This window comes from Bos indicus x Bos taurus, chromosome 15 (assembly GCF_003369695.1).
Source record: "Bos indicus x Bos taurus breed Angus x Brahman F1 hybrid chromosome 15, Bos_hybrid_MaternalHap_v2.0, whole genome shotgun sequence".
NCBI lineage: Eukaryota > Metazoa > Chordata > Mammalia > Artiodactyla > Bovidae > Bos > Bos indicus x Bos taurus.
The window spans coordinates 48,281,276-48,302,142 of NC_040090.1; the positions used below are offsets into that span (position 1 = coordinate 48,281,276).

The 20,867-nt window shown below is 34.9% G+C and overlaps 1 protein-coding gene across 8 annotated transcripts in view; it reads right to left on the minus strand.

The window, feature by feature from the left end:
- Window positions 1–20,867, minus strand: part of SOX6 (SRY-box 6) — a 723,815-nt gene that overhangs the window by 550,933 nt on the left and 152,015 nt on the right. For 5 of the 8 annotated variants that reach the window (XM_027563370.1, XM_027563367.1, XM_027563381.1 and 2 more), the window contains exon 2: window positions 20,284–20,356. The gene's annotated coding sequence lies outside the window, so the exon portion shown is untranslated. Of the gene's footprint in view, window positions 1–154; window positions 237–20,283; window positions 20,357–20,867 lie in introns of all 8 variants that reach the window. The other 3 variants (XM_027563368.1, XM_027563366.1, XM_027563365.1) reach the window with 1 other exon arrangement.

Here is a 20,867-nt window from a genome sequence, read left to right on the forward strand (position 1 = left end):
ACATAAGTTAAAACTAGAAGATGCAAAGAAATTAGGTGTTAAAGTTTCCTAAGGTCTTAAAATTAGACCACAAAAATACAATTCAATCCTCATTTGCCATGGAAATAGGAAATAAATGGGAACATTAGTTATACTCATAAATTATATATTATACCTGGGCTCTTATACAAAGTGATGAGGGGTCACAAAGTCCTTCTTGAAGCATTTCTCTTTCCTCATCAGAAGATATAGAAAGTCTAAAAAGAAGAAACTAATAGTTATTGGACCCACTATCTGCCAGACATAAAATAAATTTATTCTATGCATCATATAATCTTTCCAACAACCACACCCATTTTACAGATGAAGGAACTGAGTCTCAGATAAGCTAAGCAATTTTCCAGAATTACACCAAGTGGCAGAGATAAGAGTGAAGCCCTAGTGAACCCAGCTCCAAGGTCCATTTGTTCCTTCTATTATGGTTATTTATTGCCCATAGTGTTTTTTGTATTTATGCTGTTCTCTACTATCTAAGATTTCTTTTTGCTTCTCAGTTAATCTATTTCTGCCACCTCCTTCGAAGATTCACTTATTCCAAAAAGTACAGTGTTCTCTCAGCACTTTGTTTAAAAGCCTCTATTATAACAATTCAAGTTATACTGATTCACACAATACACATTTATGTAATGCTACCAATATTATCGCCTATATTCAGCAAGGTGTTGAAGGTTTCACAAAATGGTTTCATTGACACACTATAATAAAACTCTTTTACTCTCCATTCTATACTTCTCTAGCCTCTCTCACCTTCATAATAACTTTAGTAGTAGAAGTATTTACTAGTGTTATTATCATTATTACATATTATCAACAAACCACCTTTTGCTTTCATGCTGCTCTCTGGAACTCTCCACTTTCATTCTGCTCAAATGTTCTCATACCACTAAGCCTTCCTAATCAACCTTCCTTCTCTTTCCTTCCTAATCAAGAATTCTACTCTTAAATATTTCCTAGAAGATGTAAGGTATTTTCGATTATTCATTTATGCAACAAAATATAAGCATTTACTATATGCTGGAAACTTAAGAATAGGTAAATAAGATAGACCTCATTTGTCTAAGAACTTATAATCTATGACAGACTACAAACAAGTAAACCAAAATTTATAATGTTGATCCATGTCATAATGGAAGTACATTTAAAGTGATATGAGTACAAAGAATAAAGAGTAACATTCATCCGGAAGGCTTCATATAGAAGGTGGTATATAAAGTTAAGTTGCATTATTGAACAGGATGCAGGTGGAGAAATGACAATAGTAATGATCATTAGTACTTTTTATGTGTGAAGCACTCAATATACTGAATATTTAATATATATCATATATTTATTCACATATGTGGAGACTTCTGTCTCTGACAAAGATAGACTAAAAGGGACTAGATTTATCCTTCTGGGTTAAACAACTAGAAAAAAAATAATTGGATGAAATACATAGACAACAGTTTTCAGAAACTAGACATCAAGCAATGAAGAACAGTGATTCCTGAGAAAGGAAAAACAAATGAGGTCTTCCCTACAGTTGTCCAAGCTTACTGCCTCAAGAAATTACTAACTGCAGTATACAGAGGCAGAGCCTAATGGTCTAAGAAAATGAAGCTGGGAGTCTAGCGAGGCCAAGGTGGATATAGTTGATGAGGCAGAGTAACAGAGGAGAGGGACCTGCACACAGACTTCCAGAGGTCTGGAAGAGAATCCCTCACAATTACTGATAAGCACACGTGTGTGAGGAAACCAACCAAGGTTAGAAAAATATATAATCAATCCCCAGAGCTCACACAAATCCAGGAATAATTCAATTTCCCATCATCAAAGTGTAAAACTTCATAATGCCAGGACACTGGATAGAATACTCATAAGAGTATTGCCTCAGCAATGTAAAACTTTGCCCTAAAGAAGGTGCTGGTTCCAACTGACAGTGATTATAAGCAAGTACTGAAAGGATCAAACTGTTTCCAAGTATATTAACTACATACCGGAAAAAATCCAAAAATATTTATAGAAATACTGAAAGATTCAGGACTTGACAAGGTAAAATTTACACAATTTCTGGCATCCAATAAAATATCATCAGTATGAAAAGAAGCAGAAAAATACCACTCATTATGAAGAGAAAAAGCAATCAATTGAAATATATCCAGAAATGACACAGATGATAGAATTAGTATACAGGTATTAAAATAGTTATTAGTTGCATCTTATCTGTCCATGAAGCTAAAGTAAATACTAACCATACTAAGTAGAGATCTTGAATATGTAATAAAGACTCAACTGTAACTTCTAGATATAAAAGAAATACAATGTCTGGGATGAAAAATCATGGGAGAAGAATTAAAAGCAGATTCAACACTGAAGGACAAAGACAAAGTGAACTTCAAGACTTATCTACAGAAACAATCTAAAATGAAACTGAACTGGAGGTGAAAAACAAAATGTGAACAGGATCAGTGAACTGAAGAACAACTTCAAGCCTCCTAAAACATGTGTAATTGGATTCCACAAAGAATAGGAGTGAATAAAAAGTTCTGAAGTAATAATGGCTGAAAATTTTTCAGATGTGACAAAAACAATAAACCTACAGATGCAAGAATCTCAGAAAATCCAAGCTCAACACACATTAAGAAAACTACACTAAGGCACGTAACAATAATGTTGCTTACAATTGATGACAAAGAGAAAATCTTACAAGCAGCCAGAGGAAATGACACCAAAGAAACATAATAAAAATTACAGCAGACAGCTTTTTGAAAACAATATAAGCTAAAAGACAATGGATCAGTATTTTAAAATGATTGAACCACAAAAAGTTAATCTAATAGTCTATAGTTAGCAAAATAAAGTTTTCATGAATATAAAAGGTGATGAAAAATCACCATCTCACCAGCAGACATATCCTACAAGAAATATTAAAGAGGTCTTTCAAGCAGAAGGTAACTGACAAACAGAAATCTGAATCTACGCAAAGAGAAAAGAGAACACAACATGGTAAACATCTGGGTAAATACTAAAGACTTTATTTTTTAATATCTTTAAAATATTGACTATTCAAAACAAAAATAACTATCTTTAGATTTATAACATATGTAGAAGTAATATGTAAGACAATGATTGCACAGAGGCATCTTTTCTTAGCCTTTTGACTAAGATCAAGTGTAACAGTTGCACAGAGGCTGGGAAGAAAAATTTGGAAGTATGTTATTATAAGATTCTCATCCTGTCTGTCCTGTGAGATATTACTTGAGGTAAGACTGTGATAAGTTGTATGCTGCTGCTGCTGCTAAGTCGCTTCAGTCGTGTCCTTCTCTGTGTGACCCCATAGATGGCGGCCCATCAGGCTACCCCGTCCCTGGGATTCTCCAGGCAAGAACACTGGAGTGGGCTGCCATTTCCTTCTCCAATGCATGAAAGTGAAAAGTGAAAGTGAAGTCGCTCAGTCGTGTCCGACTCTTCACGACCCCATGTTCTGCAGCCTACCAGGCTCCTCCGTCCATGGGATTTTCCAGGCAAGAGTACTGGAGTGGGCTGCCATTGCCTTCTCCAGATAAGTTGTATAGGATTGCTATAAAAAAATTTATTAAAAATGTTAAATTTCATTTAAAACCCCTTATTGGCTTATTAATTCTATTTTAATTGTATTTTATAAATACTAAAGCAACTACTAAAATACAATTAAAAATCGAATTAATAAGCCAATAAGGGATTTTAAATGAAATTTAACATTTTTAATAAATTTTTTAAAAAAAAGAAGAAAAGGGGGAAAGGTGATGATGACAGGTGGTACAAATAAGAAACAAAGGTATATCTTATATTTAAACTCAACCATGTCCATAGTCTCATTAAATGTAAATAAACACCCAAATTAAAAGGGAGAGATTGTCATACTGGATAAAAAGCAAGACTCAACTTCATGCAGGCTATACAAAATCCATTTTTAAAATGAAGACACAAGACTATAAAAGTTAAAGGATGGAAAATACATCCCATAGTACCACTAATAAAAAGAAAGCTGCCGTGGCTATAAGACAAAGCATATTTCAAAGCAAAGAATATTACTATGGATAAAGGGATTCTTATACAATGGTAATGGGGTAAACTCATTAGGAGGCCATAATGACTCTAAAAATGTATCCACCTAATAGAGCTTCAAAATACAAGGAAGAAAAACTAATAAAATGTCAGGAAGAAATTTCATCGAGTTCTCAGAATCTCTCTCCCTGCATGAATGATAGAACACATAGACCAAAAAAATCAGTAAGGATATTGAAGAGACTGGGGCAACACTTTCAACCAGCTTTATCCAGTTTACATTAATAGAATTTGCCAACCAACAAAAAAACTAGGAATTCAGCAACAGAAAGACAGCTGGAAAATATAAAAATATTAGAAAATAACACTTCTAAATGACACAGAAATCAAAGGAGAAATCAAAAGGGAAACTAGAAAGTCTTTTGAATTGAATAAAAATGTAAATACCACATATTAAAATTTATGAAACACGGCTAAAGCATTACTTAGAAATAAATTTTATAGCACTAAAACCCATATTGAAAAAGGGGGTCTCAAATCAGTGATCTCAGCTTTTACCTTAAGAAACTAGAAAAATAAGAGCAACTGAAACCTAAAGTATGAAGAAAAAAATGAAATAATAAGACCAGAAACAGAAATCAATAGAAAACAGGAAAGCGATATTATGTTTGCTGTTATATTTACATTCTCCTATCATAAATGAGAGGTAATATCACCATATATTCATAAAGTACGTACCTTAGATGAGACAGATAACCTAAATAGCCCTATACCTATTTTTAAAACTTGAATTTGTAGTTAAAAACCTTCCCAGAAAGAAAACTCCAAGCCCCATATGGTTTCGTTAGTGAAGTCTCTCACGTATTTAAAAAGTAATATTACCTATTGTATACAAACTCTTCCAGAAAACTGAATAGAAGCTAACACTTCCCATCTCATTCTATGAGGCTACAGTAATCAAGTAATTAGGATAATAGCATAAAAAATAGACAAATAAATCAATGGAACAGAGCAGAGACTCCAGAAATAAACCTCTACATATATGGACAACATATTTTCAACAAAAGTGCCAAAGCAATTTAATGGGGAAAAAGAAAACCTTTTCAGACAATGGCACTAGAAAACTTGGATAGCCATAAGCAAAAATATAAACCTGAAATCGCATCTCACCCTATTACAAAAATAAAACAAATCTTAGACCTAAATTAAAATCTAAAACTATAAAACTTCTAATGAAATGCTTAGAAAAAAAATCTTGGCAACTTTTGGTTTTGCAAAACTTTCTCAAATGTGACACAGAAAGTATGAAATACAAAAGAGAAGCAATAATTGGACTTTATCAAAATTTAAAACACTGGCTCTTCAAATGACACTTAAGAGGCAAGCCACAGACCAGTAAAAAAAATACACAAAACATGTATCTGACAAATAACTCATATTTTTGAAAAAATTAAAAAGCTATTACAACTCAATAAAAAAAGACAACCCCAGTTTAAAAAAAGAACAGTAGAAGATTTAAAAGACACTTCAACAAAGTAGATACATGGATGACAGAAAGGCACATGAAGAAAGCTCAACATCATCAGTCATTAGGGAAATAAAAATTAAAATCACAGCGAATCACCCACTACAGACCACTTGAATAGCTAAAATTGAAGACTAAACATACAAAGTGTCAAGAATGTGGGACAGCTGGAACTCTTACACGTTGCTAGTAGGAATGTAAAATGGTAAACCACTTTGGAAAAATCAGCAGTTATTATAAAGTTAAACATGCACCTATGTAACCTAATTATTCCATTCCTAGGTATTTATACAAAAGAAATGAAAAAACATGTCTGCCTAAAGACAAATGTTCAAAGCAGCTTCATTTGTAACAGCCAAAAACTAGAAAGAACCTAAATGGATAATCTAATTGTGGTATCTACTTACAATGAAATACTAATCCTCAATTTTAAAAATAAATTATTGACATGCACATGAGTGAATCTCAAAATAATCATGCTGAATGAAAGAAACTAGACCAAAAAATTGTATATAATGTATGATTCCAATTACATAAAACAAAAATTTTAATGCAATCTATAATGGCAACAGACCAGTGATTGCCTAGGGATGAGGCTGAAAACAGATCAAGGATGGGTAGAGTAAGGGACTTTGAAGGGGCATTAAGAAACCATAGGATTATGTATATGTAAATTATCTTGACTGCGGAAATGGCTTGACTGGTGTATACATATATCAAAACATCAAATTATACTCTAAATATATTAAGTTTATTATATGCCAATTATATCTCAAGTTGGACATGACTGAGCAACTTCACTTTCAAAGCTGTTTAAAAAAAAAAAAAAAACATGCAGTAGGTAATATTCTCACTTTACAGATGAGCATGCTAAGGTTCCAAGAGGTTACATGATTTGCCTAAGATCACAGCTAGTACACAGCAGTATCCAGGGGTGGCAGGTATTCCACACGCTATATTTTTAATCTAATACGTATTATCTACTACAGTTCTGGTTCACAGAAGGCACTCAAAAGTTGTTTTGGAGTTTTAAAATATAAAGACATATAAAAAGCTTAAGATGTGGAAAAGTAACAGACTTTAACTTTCCCATAGGATACATAAATTTTTAAGATTTTTAACCCAAAATATCTCAATTCATAGAATGTAAGAGAGCATGTCTGTAATTCATTCGAAAAGCGTTTCAATGAAACCTATTAGGCAATACATAAAATGAACAGCTTGATAGGTACAAGTGAGACAGAAACTTAAGTCATACACAGGTTATGAAAGAGGGCCCTTTGATGACGAACTGGCAAGGGGCTCGGTGTGTCAGCAGGCTAAGGTACATACAGTACATACAACTGAATCCATATGAATGGAGAAGAACAACTCCTGCAGGTCTCACAGGAGAAACACTGGGCAAAACATTTCCTAGACGGGAATTACTAGGTTTTGTAACAGTTACTTTTTTTCCTTATATATATATATATGTATATGTATATTTCATCTCTTCCCATAATAGATCATAAATTCCTGATGACTAACTCTTCATTCACCATTTTAAATTCCACCTCATATCCAGAAGAATCCTGAATTCATATACTTATTGAGTGAATGAATAAATGAATTAATGCATGTTAGTGTTAGTCTGAATACAAGACAATGAGAATGATAGAATCCTTTTCAAAATCAGCTTGACTTTATTCCATTTTCTTGAAAAAGTTTATTTTAAAAATCTTATTTCAGTCTCTTTTCTTAGTCATGAATGTATTTTCCTGCACTCTTTCCTTTTCCCTTGAAAGAGACAAGTAGAAAGGACCTATACCCAAAGCATAATATTTCCTTTGACTACACCTTCTGTGGAGGACAGAATGTAGCAATATAACAAGGGAGTTGTAGTCATCATTTTATTTGAGAGAGTTTTAAAAGTAACCAGACTCTGTGCACACCTGTTTTATTCCTCACAGATGTCATGTATTAATCTCTATGTGAAAGCCACCTGATAGGAATGCCATAATTCTCAGTATCTTCACTCTTCTCACTCATGGTAGCCAAGTTTTACTTTATGTCCCTGAAATCAACAAGGCCCTGCCTGTATACTTGAGTCCCTAGTATTAACATCTTCTGTGTTTAGGCTATGCCTTTAAATTACCAAGTGATTTCAAGTATATTCTCATTCATTTAAAAAATACATCTTCCTTCCAGGCCTCCATGGGAAGAAAAAGTATCCTCAATTTTCAGTGGGGATCTAACCAATGAGATGCAAGGGATTTGAGCATTGACATGAGATCATTAGCATGATATTTTCCCTCTGCCTTTTCAAAAATTCAGTGCTGAGAACAGGGAACAGGGAAAAGCAATGAGTAATTTTGACTCCTTTCTTTTCCTCATGCTCCCCCCATCAGATATAACCCAGCCATCTTACTAACACCACATTAACAAAGTCTCTTCTATTTCTAACATTCTGTTCTCAAAATACCTACTCTTGTTTAAACCTCTTACCTCCTGCCTAAACTATCTAACAAGGTGTTTCCCTAGTTAAAGTCTTTTCTTTCCCCCTTTAATCAACTCTACAAACTGCTGGCTGAACTAACTTCTCAAAAGCAAAGCTCTTGCCATACCCCTCAGCTATTTGGATTGATGGCTCTCTCAAATCTACCAAATGCCTTAGCTTACCATTATGTGCCACAATGATATAATCACACTAAATTTTCTAGCTTATGCATACCCTTTACCTCAGTCAAACTGGATTTCTCATTATTCCCTATCCCATACTTCCCTGTTTCCTTCCATCTCTCCCCTACCCATGTTTGTGCCAGTTCTCTCACTAACAAGATGCACCTGTCTCTTCATCCCCTATTCCACTGATAAAATTCAATTCAACGTTCAAAGACTATCAGAAAGTCTGCTTCCTAAGTTAAGGTCCTTTTTCTTAAAGGGATTATCTTCAATTCTTTCAAACTCCCTAGAGGACAATTTGTTTTTATTAAGGCATAGAGAATAACATATCTCCTCTGTTTGTCTTCTCTGCAATAATCAGTGCAACTTACTTAACATTTATTAATTCCTTTGAGCCACACACCGATTTAGACACAGGGACACAAAAAAAGAATAAGAACGTTCAATAATTATGTCTAGATTCTAAGGTTCTTGATAGCAGAAACTCCATACATTTGCATTTGTTTCCAATGCAGCATCTAATGTTCTGTTTTGAATACACTCAGTACCCAGTATATATTTATGGAGTAGAATTAATTTCCAAGAGAAGCTAAACACTCTCCTTGGAAGAAAATATTTGCTACCAAGAAAAGGATTTACCATAAGTGCAAAACAGATTTGCTTCTGTTCAGTTGCTCAGTTGTGTCTAACTCTTTGCAACCCCATGAACTGCAACACACCAGACTTCCTGTACTTTACTGTCTCCTGGAGTTTTCTCAAACTCATGTCCATTGAGTCCGTGATGCCATCCAACCATCTCATCCTCTGTTGCCCCCTTCTCCTCCTGCCCCTAGTCTTTCCCAGCAACAGGGTCTTTTCCAATGAGTCAGCTCTTCGCATCAGGTGTCCAAAGGACTGGAGCTTCAGCTTCAGCATCAGTCCTTCCAGTGAATATTCAGGGTTGATTTCTCTTAGGATTGACTGGTTTGATCTCCTTTAAAGAGTTTTCAGAGGGCAACTTGGACATCACATTGACCACTGTTATACCATCTAATGTGAAGACTCTAATGGCTCAGATCACTCTTTGCTGCTGCTGAGTCACTTCAGTCGTGTCTGACTCTGTGCGACCCCATAGACGGCAGCCCACCAGGATGCCCCATCCCTGGGATTCTCCAGGCAAGAACAGTGGAGTGGGTTGCCATTTCCTTCTCCAATGCATGAAAGTGAAAAGTGAAAGTGAAGTTGCTCAGTCGTGTCCGACTCTTAGCGACCCCATGGACTGCAGCCCACCAGGCTCCTCCGTCCATGGGATTTTCCAGGCAGGAGTACTGGATTGGGGTGCCATTGCCTTCTCCAGATCACTCTTTACTAACAAGATACTTAACTACAAGATGCTAACTTGTAAGTAGGCCAGACTGCTTCAAATGATAGATTCTCAGATGGTCAGAGCTTCCAAGAAGCTTCACATCACAGAAATCTGTTTCTTATACCCTCCTTGGGAATTTATATAGGGCTCTTTAAGTTGACATCAAGATTTAAATACCATTCAATATACCTGGGAGATACATCATTCCTGTTTGAACTAACCACATCTATACAGCCTTAAAAATGTATACTTTCAAGGTTACATAGCATCGCTGAAAGCCTAACTACAATGACACCTTTCACATGAGGTGGAAAGAGATTAGGTGAATCTTGCATTTACTCTCTACATTCTTACATTTCCTCCCATCCTGGAAAACAGATGGAAGGACATAATAAGGCTTTTTAAAAGATGACACTAGGAATAAAAGGAAATGAAATAGTTGATAGTGTCATGCAAATACCAATGTTTAAACAAAAAAAAACTTCTTGACAATGATATTTGTAAAGGAAAAATTCAAGCAATAAAACTGAACTAAGTGGAAAGAGGTCACTGCTGAATGACCAAACCAAGCCCCAGTGCCTGGCACCTGCCAGGATAGGAGCTCCTTGGGTTGGCCTGACTCCTCCCACAAGCTATCTCTAATTAGAGTGACACAAGTCTTCTCAAGTAAAAAAACTCAGCAAGGCATGTAACAATTACTCTAGCACAAGGATCGAAATTAAGGATCAGTCTCAGAAGAGAAAGAAGCGCATTCTCTTTGTATAGGAGGAACAGAAACCAAAAAATCTAGACTATGAAACCTATATTTCTGGAGAGAACAGAATGATAAAAAAAATGGGACAGCCTTTTTCATGGCATTCAGTCTCAGGGTAAGATGTAAGAGGTCTCAGAATAAGATGTAAACAGGTTTGAAGTGCTCTAAGAACTTAGGAAAATTTTATCAGTTAAGGATATAATCAAGAATAATATTCCAGATAAAGTAAAACCATGCTGATGTTCTACAGTGGGAAGAGATGTAATCTGAAATCAAACGAACTGTGTTTGAATCCCAGCTCTGCCTTTTTCTGCCTTTCATTCCTTCCATCTTTCCCTTATCTTTTGTTGTTGTCGCTCATTTGTTTATTTATTCAACAAATATCTACTAGGAACTTAGTATGTGTCACACATTGTGCTAGAAACTGAGTGTACAGGTTTGAACAAAATAGTCATGGTATCTGCCCTGACAGGGCTCATAGTTTAGTGAAGAAAACTATAAACATTAATAAACATACAAAAACAAGATAACTACTATGAAGGTAAAAAAATACATCAGAATTTAGAGAAAAGTACCAGGGGTTTGAGGGATTTGTTAAAAGGATTAAAGATAACAGGTAGAAGTGCCTTGCCCAATGCCTAGAAAACACAGGTGTTCAACAACACACAGCCGTTTTTAACCTAGTGAAAGAAAGTGAAAGTGAAGTCGCTCAGTCGTGCTCGACTCTTGCGACCCCGTGGACTGTAGCCTACCAGGCTCCTCTCTGTCCATGGGATTCTCAAGGCAAGAATATTGGAGTGGGTTGCCATTTCCTCCTCCCGGGGATCTTCCCAACCCAGGGATCGAACCCAGATCTCCCACTTTGCAGGCAGACACTTTAACCTCTGAGCCACCAGGGAAACTCTACCAAATATAGACACTTGATTCCTTCCCCTTCCTCTCTTGACAGAGAAACTGGGAAATGTTAGAGCACTGGCAGGTGCTGCTGGGGGACGGTGTCAGTCTGCTCACTCCAGACACTACAGACTAATGCACGGCGTGTTACTCTGTCAGTGCTCTCTATAATCATCACTTCGGTCGATCCACAACTTTCTTCCAGGAATATCTGGATTTCATCTCCTGTTTAGTATCCTTGAGATAATTTGTAAATGTTTCCTTTCGGTTGCATGGGATAATTAACCCCCTCTAACCTTAAATCAAACTATTCTCAAGAAACAACCCATAGCAAGAACTGAGACGAATGCATCTTATGTGAAAGACTCGCCAGAAAAACACAACTAAGGACTTCCCTTCAGGTTGTAAGTACACAATTGCACAGAGTATCTCGCTGCAGGAAGACTTTCTGAAAACTTAAAAGTTCTCCTTTTAGACCGTGATATTCCTTTATCTTGTTCTTAGTAAGCAAACACTCAACATGCCTTAAAATCTGACAAATTTCACTTCAGGTTTAGTAAACTGCTGAGTCAATAAAAGATTATAATTTCTTTTGAATGATCATCACTTCACAATAGTAAAACTAATTCCAACAGTTCCTCAGTTTCTTTAATTGTATACAATAAATGAGAGTGCTCTTAGTTCATATAAGAAATCCACTGAGGATTCTTTAGTCCTCAATCAAAAAGGTGACCTTGCATACAGCTTAAGGAACACATGTTATGTATTATTTTACAGGTGGGCAAGCAGCATACATACTAATTGAAAAGAAACTATCTCTAATTGAAAGAAAGGATAGAAAGGATGGAGGGAAAGAAAGGAAGAGAGGAAAGGGATGTAGAAGGAGAAAGGAAAGGAAGATGCATCACACTAAAAGTCACTGTATGGAAGTGTGATTTCAAAGAGTTTGCCACTGTCCAAAACTAAAAACATTATATACCATAATTGAAACCTACTTCATGTGATTCTTTGTCCTGGAAGACATAGGGATGCTACTTGGTCATGGTTACCATGAAACCTTTCTAAAGGTCTCCCGTGTAAAATAAGAAGAGTGATACATAAATGGTTATTTTCATATATATCTATAGTACTCTTTACCCAGATAAAGCAAAACTGTTCTCATTGTTTCTGCCTTCTCCCCTCCCCCCGCCCCAGGGAGGTAGCTATTTCCTAAAATTCCTACTGTTGTCCTTAGAATGCACTGAACTGAAGTCAATAAAACTGAAATAATTACGGGGGGCAGGGAACTACAGAACCCCTTTTAAATTACTATTGTCAGATCCAAACAAATATTTCTGCATCTTGAAAAATCAGTCCTCAAATCCATTTTATGATTTTATAAAAATCTATTTCAGTCAGTTCCTATTTCACTAATTTCTCTCCTTTTTTCTCTTCTTCTCAATTACTGCAGTAAAATTGGAGGGAAGGGTATTTCTCCCATTTGTTCAACCATATCTTCTCCTCAGAAAGGTCCAGACCCTCAAAGTTTTTTGAAACTCAGCTCTCTAGTTTATACCCACATTTTCCATGCTTTACTTTCTCAGCCTTCCCCCAGATATTGCCTCGCAGCTATCTATTCTGTGACTGCAAGTCCAAGAAAAAATTCTTGTAATTAGTCACAAAATCAACAGCAGCTCCACACACTGCCACTATGAGGGTCAAAGCCCAGAATCTCCTAAAGTTGTCAACCATTCAATGAGTATGCACTTGATACTTGCTATATCAGGTATCAAATTATGTGCAACAATCTCACCTTAACCCATTATAATTGATGATGCCATATATATGTAATAATTGGAAGAAAAATCACATTCACAAGAGAACAACATCTGTATTTCTTCTACACGACGGTCAGTGAAACTCAGAACACAAGTGGTAATAACTGAAACCAAGTCATAGGCTTGTTACCAGCTGCCATAGCTTTAAGAAAAAATAATCTACAATCTGACTAATGTAGTCAGTTATAGGGGTACAGACTTGGAGTCCATTGATGCTAATGCTTAATTATCTACCATAGGTGGGTCAAAAAGGTAAAAATAATAATTAAGTGTCCAACATACCATTTTGTTGTATTTGTGCTTTCCAAAGGTATAAAAGAGCCCAAAGGTGAAATAAATATAGAAAATCTGCTTTTATTAATGAATTCATTCACTTAAGCTTATATAAAACTGTGTGAGTTGAAAAGAAAGAGAAAGAACTAACTCCAGTAAGTCTGTATTCAAAGAAAACCCACATAAACTCTCCATAACAAATCAATTTTTAAATCCTTAGGTTAGTGATCATCTTTTTTCCTCTTGAAAGTACCTGCTAAGCAAATAATAATACAAACAAGAATTTTATCATGTGGATAGACTTTTTGACTGATTAAACATTAAGGGTAAGTCTTTTTTGCCAGTCATTGATGAGAGATAATGCTTAGGAAATTAACCTTCTTACATAATAATTGCCTTGCGTCTTTGAAAAACTCCAGTAAGAAATATGAAGAGAGAGAGGCAGAGAACAGGGCAAAAGGAAAAGAGAGATGAAGGAAGGGAGAAAGAGAATGCAGAAAATGCTTTTATCTTTACTGGAAATATTTCACTCCATTTTAATCTTTGGCACTAGCAAAAATTTGGTGAAATGACAAGCATTTATACCCATACTCCATGATAACATAAAATATGTATTTCAGATAAAACTATGTGCTGAAAGTTATATATAGAGACAAACGTACAACAAAATGCTCTAGATTTTGTTGATTATTCAATCTTTACAAACTGAGTAGTTGCTAAAATATTTCTAAATGCTTGAATAAATCGGTGGTTTTATTTTTTCCTGAATTATAAACATGACAATATTTCTCATCTTAAAGATTATTGTATTACAAAATAATAGCTAGTAGGAATCTGTGCATAATTAGTACTTTTATGGACACTCCCTTGCTTCCCTGTATTTGAGACCACCACTCAGTTCAAATTATGGCTTTATTTCCCCTTCTCCATAATGTACTTAATTCCTTTAAATATTAACAAAGTGTATGCAAGAATACTGGAAGACGATAAAGCCTATCTTCTTGGTTATAAAGTTCAGAAAGCAGCTTTTGGGAGGAATATTCAAATTTATTAGCTGTTCTTAGCAAACTGCCCTCAAGCCCCACATTGTTTCCAATCTCAAGTTAAGAAGAATTTTTCTCCATTGGGCACTGAATCACTTTAATGTTGACTCTTGTGCAGCTCTACTCCACCTTCAAATGTAGCCAGTAAATTCAGCTTTACTACAGTTCTATAAAAATGTGAAAGAACCATAATAGCATCTAAAAAAGAGCTGTTGGCACTATATTAGTTTAGAGCAAACCCTAAACTGAATACTAATGCAAAATTTAATGATAGTTTGCCTAGTTGCCAAAAGAGTTACAATAATTATTTTGCCATAATGTAAAATTATCTTGAAGGCATCTGAGAATATTACTGTGTAAGACACAGAAAAAGTCCCCGAAGTGTCATTGTTCTCATGAGGTCTCTCAATGTAAATAAATCATCGACATATTATCTTCACTGAAACACTGTCCTCTGATTAGAGGATTGCCTTAATGAGTGCAGAAACATTATAAAGAGACCACTCTGCTTCTTTAGTAAGTCAGCTTCCTTGACTGACATCCAGTATGGATCCACCTCACCCCAAATTCCACTTGACAGCAAATATCGTGATTGTGAGGTTCCACTAAAACATTCAAACAGAATCAATACAATTTTACTTCCCTTTTCCCTTATTATCACAACCAAGTTTTTAGAGTTGAAAAGGAAACCAAGATCAAATTTAGATACGTTGTTTGAAATTAGCAAAGATGAAACACTTCAGTGCCAGACAAAAGCCCTGATTTTAAGAGTAGGTTTTTGCCTTCCCTGAAATGCCTAGCTCAGGCAGTGTATTTTTATGACTGCAGATATTGGCATGTTTCACATTTAAGATTATGACACACCAACTTATTTTGAAATTTTTAAAATCCTCCACTGCACATGTTTCCAGAGCTTCATGACTATCACTGATAATTGAGCAATTAACTCGAAATTACCAAATGTGCTGTGATGGCACAATATGTAGTAAGTAACATGGAAAAATAAAGAGCAGAGGAACTTAGTACAGTAAAAAAAATTAATAAAGGGTAAAATAGGCCATAATAATAATAATAATAGTAGTACTGAGTAAGTTTTAATGGTCCCAGGTCTTAGTAGTTTAATGGTGCCAGTAAAATGGTTTAATGAAATAAGTCCAGAGTATTACAAATTTTTAGAGCAGTTTATTCTGGTGATACAAAAAGGAAGTTTCTTTCTAAGTGGTCTTGTGTAATAAATACACAGGGATTCGTCCAAAAAGTAAGTGTGGGAGTTTCATTAGACAAAAAGGACAAAACAATGGGGTTAAAAATCCTGACAGGCAGGTTGTTAAGAAACACAAACTTTCAAAAAAAACAGATGCAAAGTTTTCCTTTAAGATAGACAAACTGAAACTCTATGGCTAAAGATGATTCAAGAAGTCATCAAGCTATTGTGAACATGTTTGCAAATCAAAAATTAAGATACACGGCTTGACATCAAGAGGAAGGATGAAACTCAGCTGTACTAGAAAAATCAGAATGCCTCTTCACTGTTCATCTCATCAGCGTCTCTAAAACTGGGCTCTTCTGGCTAAAACCATAGTATGACCATGAAGAGTAGTTCTTTAGTACTTAAATATAGCCAGTGAAGCAAATTCCATAAACCTAAATCCTACCTTATTTCGGTGGCAGGCCACCTTAAAAGTTTGCAAGAAAAACCAACAATTTAGAGAGTCAGAGAGTGAAAAGAGATTCAAAGTACAGCAAATATAAGGACACTATTTAAAAACCTTTTTTTCTCAAAATTCCATCAATATTGCTCGAAAACACCACTAGGAGATTAAAAATAGACCAGGCTGTCCTTTCAGGTATAAATTAGAAACAGAAAGTGGAGAGAATAGAAAGAGCAAGTATCTAAGGGCACCAGTATATAAAATTTAAAAGCTTAAAATGTAATGGATATACACATTCAAATTAGCAAACTGCTTTCAATTAAAGTAGATTTCTGGCCACAGTTCACAAATGTATAGTAGCTGTATGTATTAATGTAGATACTCCAAATGTCAGTATATCTCTAATTAACATGAGCACACAACTGTGAAACTGAGAAGGCACAATTTTAAATTCCTTACATTCCTGGCATTAATGCTTTCATGGGGCAGCTCCCGTTGTCATGGAAAATGGCATTCAAGCCCTATTTGTGGATTTTCACAGCTCATCTTTTTTATTTACCTGCTCTATGTCAAGATTAGCCTGGAATAATATTTTTAAAGATAATGCACTTAGACCTACTTGTCCTTAAAATCACAGATGTTCTCACTGAAGGAGCTTTGGTCTGGGCTATGCTCAGTTTGAAACAAATTTCTCTCCATTTTAAAATACCACAAAGAGATGATTTCATGATTCTTTTTGTTTGTTTCCTAAAAATCTATGCAATTCAAAAAATTTCAGCTGAAACATAGCATGTGGAGTTTGGAAATAAGGGGATAGGAAAATGCCAGGGAGGAGCAAATGATCCAGGAACATGAGGAAATAAAGTGGTAGATGGCTCTCCACAATCTCCTCCCTGACTTACTCTGCTTAAACTTTTCAAAAATATTTGTACAGCAACCAAGTAGAGACTGAGGTAGTGATCAAACAACAAGAGAAAGAGACCTACAATACTCTCTGAAAGAGGATAGATTGGTGTTATGGAAAAAGCACTAAATTTATACTAAATCCCTCAGTTTGAGTCCTGCTACTTTGCAAAAATAAGGATAATTCCTACTCACCTCAGAGTTTTATGAAATTTGGCCAATTAAATCTCTGCAAAAGCAAGTGTTATACCAAATTAAGATATTGTTGTTATTATTAACTGAAGCATGGAGCTAAGCAATAATCATCTTTTATACTAGACAATAAAATAATTTTGGATCTTGCTATTAGAAACCACGAACAGAGACAAATTTTATAAAAAGGGAATTTGCTAGCAAATTTCTAAAAAGACGTGGGAATCTGAAAAAGCAGTTCTATCTCTGTGTTGCTGTTGATGTTTTTCACCGATCATTAACATGCAAAACAAGGTCTTCTTATACAATGCCGATTTTGGGGAAAGGAAAAAGGTGGCTTTATTTTTAAGAAAGAAAAAAAAAAAAACTAGAATAAAATGCTTTCAGTTTCTGAAACGATAACAGTTTTCCTTCACAGTGTTTTCCTGCTCTAACCTAGGTAGTAGATATACGTGGGTAAGATTCTAATCGGTTCTCACACACCTTTGGTGTGGTCTGTTCATTATGGATGTGCAAAACAATATCCCACCTTTCTTATCTCACAGACCACCTTCTGCACACCTTACTAAGAAACCTTCCATGGCCATGAGGTATAACTTTCTGTCTTAGATCATGTAACAAATAAGCAGTTCCAAAATATGGAAATTAAAGTTCCTAAACGAAGCCACTGTCACTGATCCTATTTGCTTGTTTTTAGGGTAAACTAAATAAACGTTTAGCTGCCTCAACATTCAGCGTAAGTGGCAGACAGTTTCTGCAATAATTAAAAGACAATGCAAGCATTCTGGATGCCATGTTAATTTTATTTGACTTATCTTAGTCATGGTATCCTGCTACATTTCTTTAATAAGAAGTTTCCACAGTTGGAAGGGAGATGGCCCATAACAAAGCTTGAGACCAGTGACCAAAGAAACGACAAACGCCATAGCCTAAATTATTGTATAGAAATTCTCAAGTCTGGAAAAAAATTACTTTAGGCATATATGATTACTATGACTTTTACTTAAATTATTAGACAAAATCTGACTAATCTGACTACAAGTCTTTTGAGTTTTTTTTTTTAAGTTGAACTCCAGAAATAACCATACGAAAACTATACCCACAGTGCCCTTTCTATTTTTAGCCTCTCTCCTTTGTTGTTATCTAGTCACTAAGTCTTTTCATCTCTTTTGCAACCTGTGAACTGTAGCCCACCAGGCTTCTCTGTCCATAGGATTTTCCAGGCAAGAATACTAGAGTGGGTTGCCATTTCTTTATCCAGGCGATCTTCCCAACCCAGGGATCAAACCCAATTCTCCTGCGTTGGCAGGTGAATTCTTTACCACTGAGGCACCAGGAAAGCCCTCTCTCTTTGTTAGGTCACAAGAAAAAAATCTCAGCTAATTGGATCACCTCTGTTCAAAGCTAGTCTATGTATATCTGGTTGGGGGATTGTAGGAGAGGAGAAGCAAAAAAGTCAGGAAATACAGCCTTGAGGTGATGAGAAATGTAAACTCTATTTTAATTAAAGCCATCTTGGTTGAAATCCTGGTAATTATCTTATGTTTGCAGCTTTAAAAAATTAATCATCCTAAAAACTTACTACAAGAAATGACTGAATGATATGAGAAAAGGGAGGTAGGAGGTAAAAGAAAGGATAAAGCAACAATGATGGGATTTGTCAAATTTATTTTGACAAAGTTCAAAATTATTTCCCTCCACTCAGATTTCTAATAGGATAAGCTCAGCTCCTTGGAATCATCCTTTTTCTCAAGAGCCCTTCAAAGATACTTTACATTTCTCCATTTTCTTCACCTCCTAATCCTCACTATGATACCTTGCAGAAATTGAAAACTTATATTTAATCCAAATGAACCATGGAGTTTAATATTTTGTGTTTTACATGAGAATTAAGTCTACAAATAATAAAATGTGAATTTATAGTCTCATAAGAACAGCATCTTATTTATTCTTAAAGCATTAAAAATATACAAAATTTATTAAACTATATTAAATATTCACACCTAGTTTTTAAGATGGTTCAAAATACCTGCCCCAAATCAATGCTGCTACTGGAAGAAAGGTAAAACTGATTTCAAAGGAATTTTCACTGCTCTCCACCTTAAATACTGAATCACTTAAACTCTAATTTATAATATTACTTTTTTCCAAATACTTTCCTGGAAGTGTACCGCCTAAAGCTCCTTTAGAGGGGTACAGAGAAGTTTCCTCTGTCTTTGTTGTTTCCAAATGTAAAAAAACACCTTAGATACCAATGGTTTGCAACAATGTACACATATAAATCCCTGGAGGAGAAAATGACAATCGACTCCAGTATGCTTGCCTGTAAAATCCCATGAACAGAGGAAGCTGGTAGGCTACCATCCATGGGGTAGCAAAAAGCCAGACATGACTGAAGCAACTGAGCACACACACACACACACACACACAAACACATAAATACATCTGAAACTCAAATTACTTAAATATGATCTTATATACATACGGACATTTTTAATATCTGCCACATACTCTAAAATACATTTATATTAATAAATATATAACAATATAAAGTATTTTCATTGACCAAAGTTCATTCAATTTTTGTTTTCTTGAAATTGACCTTCTTTCCTGAGAAAAAGTATCTTTCTTCTTCAAAATACCATTTAAAATATAATAGTATTTTGATGATGGTGAAGAAGGTAGGAGGAATACTTCGATTCTGATATACATTATACATTCACTAAATGAGTCTTTGGTTCCTTAGTACATAATCTCCTCATGTACTGACAACTCTTTGAATTCTGTATCATCTCACATCTTTTCAATGAGTGCAGGCTCGTAGCACTTTTCAAGTCCAGACAACCAGAAGTTATCAGGGTAAATTATTCATGTGTATATAGACTAGCCCCTTTAAGTTAATCCATTCCTACAATTGAGCCCCATCTTCAAATAGTAAGATGCGTATTCTTTCGGTCTATTTTAGTTGGCCCTGCCCTTGTGTTATTTCACTGAAAATCACAAGAAATTGAGGATTTTTTTTTTGTTCCCACCTGATATTCTTCTATACTCCTTTTAAGAAAACACTTTTTAAAAAACTAATAATACTTTAAAAACACTGTAACTGTTTCATTACACAACGAGAAGAGTAATAAGAATAATAAATGAACCAATACTTACAAATACGCACAAAAAAATCAGCCCCAGCACCCAGAAATCACTGGTAAATTGCTTTTGAATTCATGAAAGTGACCTGAAAGTTTAGAAAGAAAACGAAATGAAAATGGATTAGTAAATTGTATTTACATGCTTTATTAAAGAATACATTCTGGCTACAAATTATACTATTTTTAACTCAGGCAGTTGTCTACTCTAACAATTTTTTCCAAGATAATACCAAAAGAAACAATTATTTCATTCTTCGTCTCTGAAGAATACAATATCTCCATTACCACTTTTAAAATATTGTCAGTAATAAAGTAGGTGTTTAAAAATATGAATAAGTAAAAACAAAAGCAAGAAAAAATTTAAGGTAATACAGGCTTACAAGTTACATTTGAAAACATGATTAATTTAGGTCTACAAGTGAAAATGAATTAGCTTCACAGAAGATAACTTGGATATGTCCAACAGAACATAACTTGTAGGTAGAATAAATAAGAAAAGATGCAGTTTTAGTTCTACCTAAGATGTGGAATCCATTTAGATGCTTAGGCTATATACAAGGCATTCTGTACGAGCCACAATTCAATGCAAAATTCTTT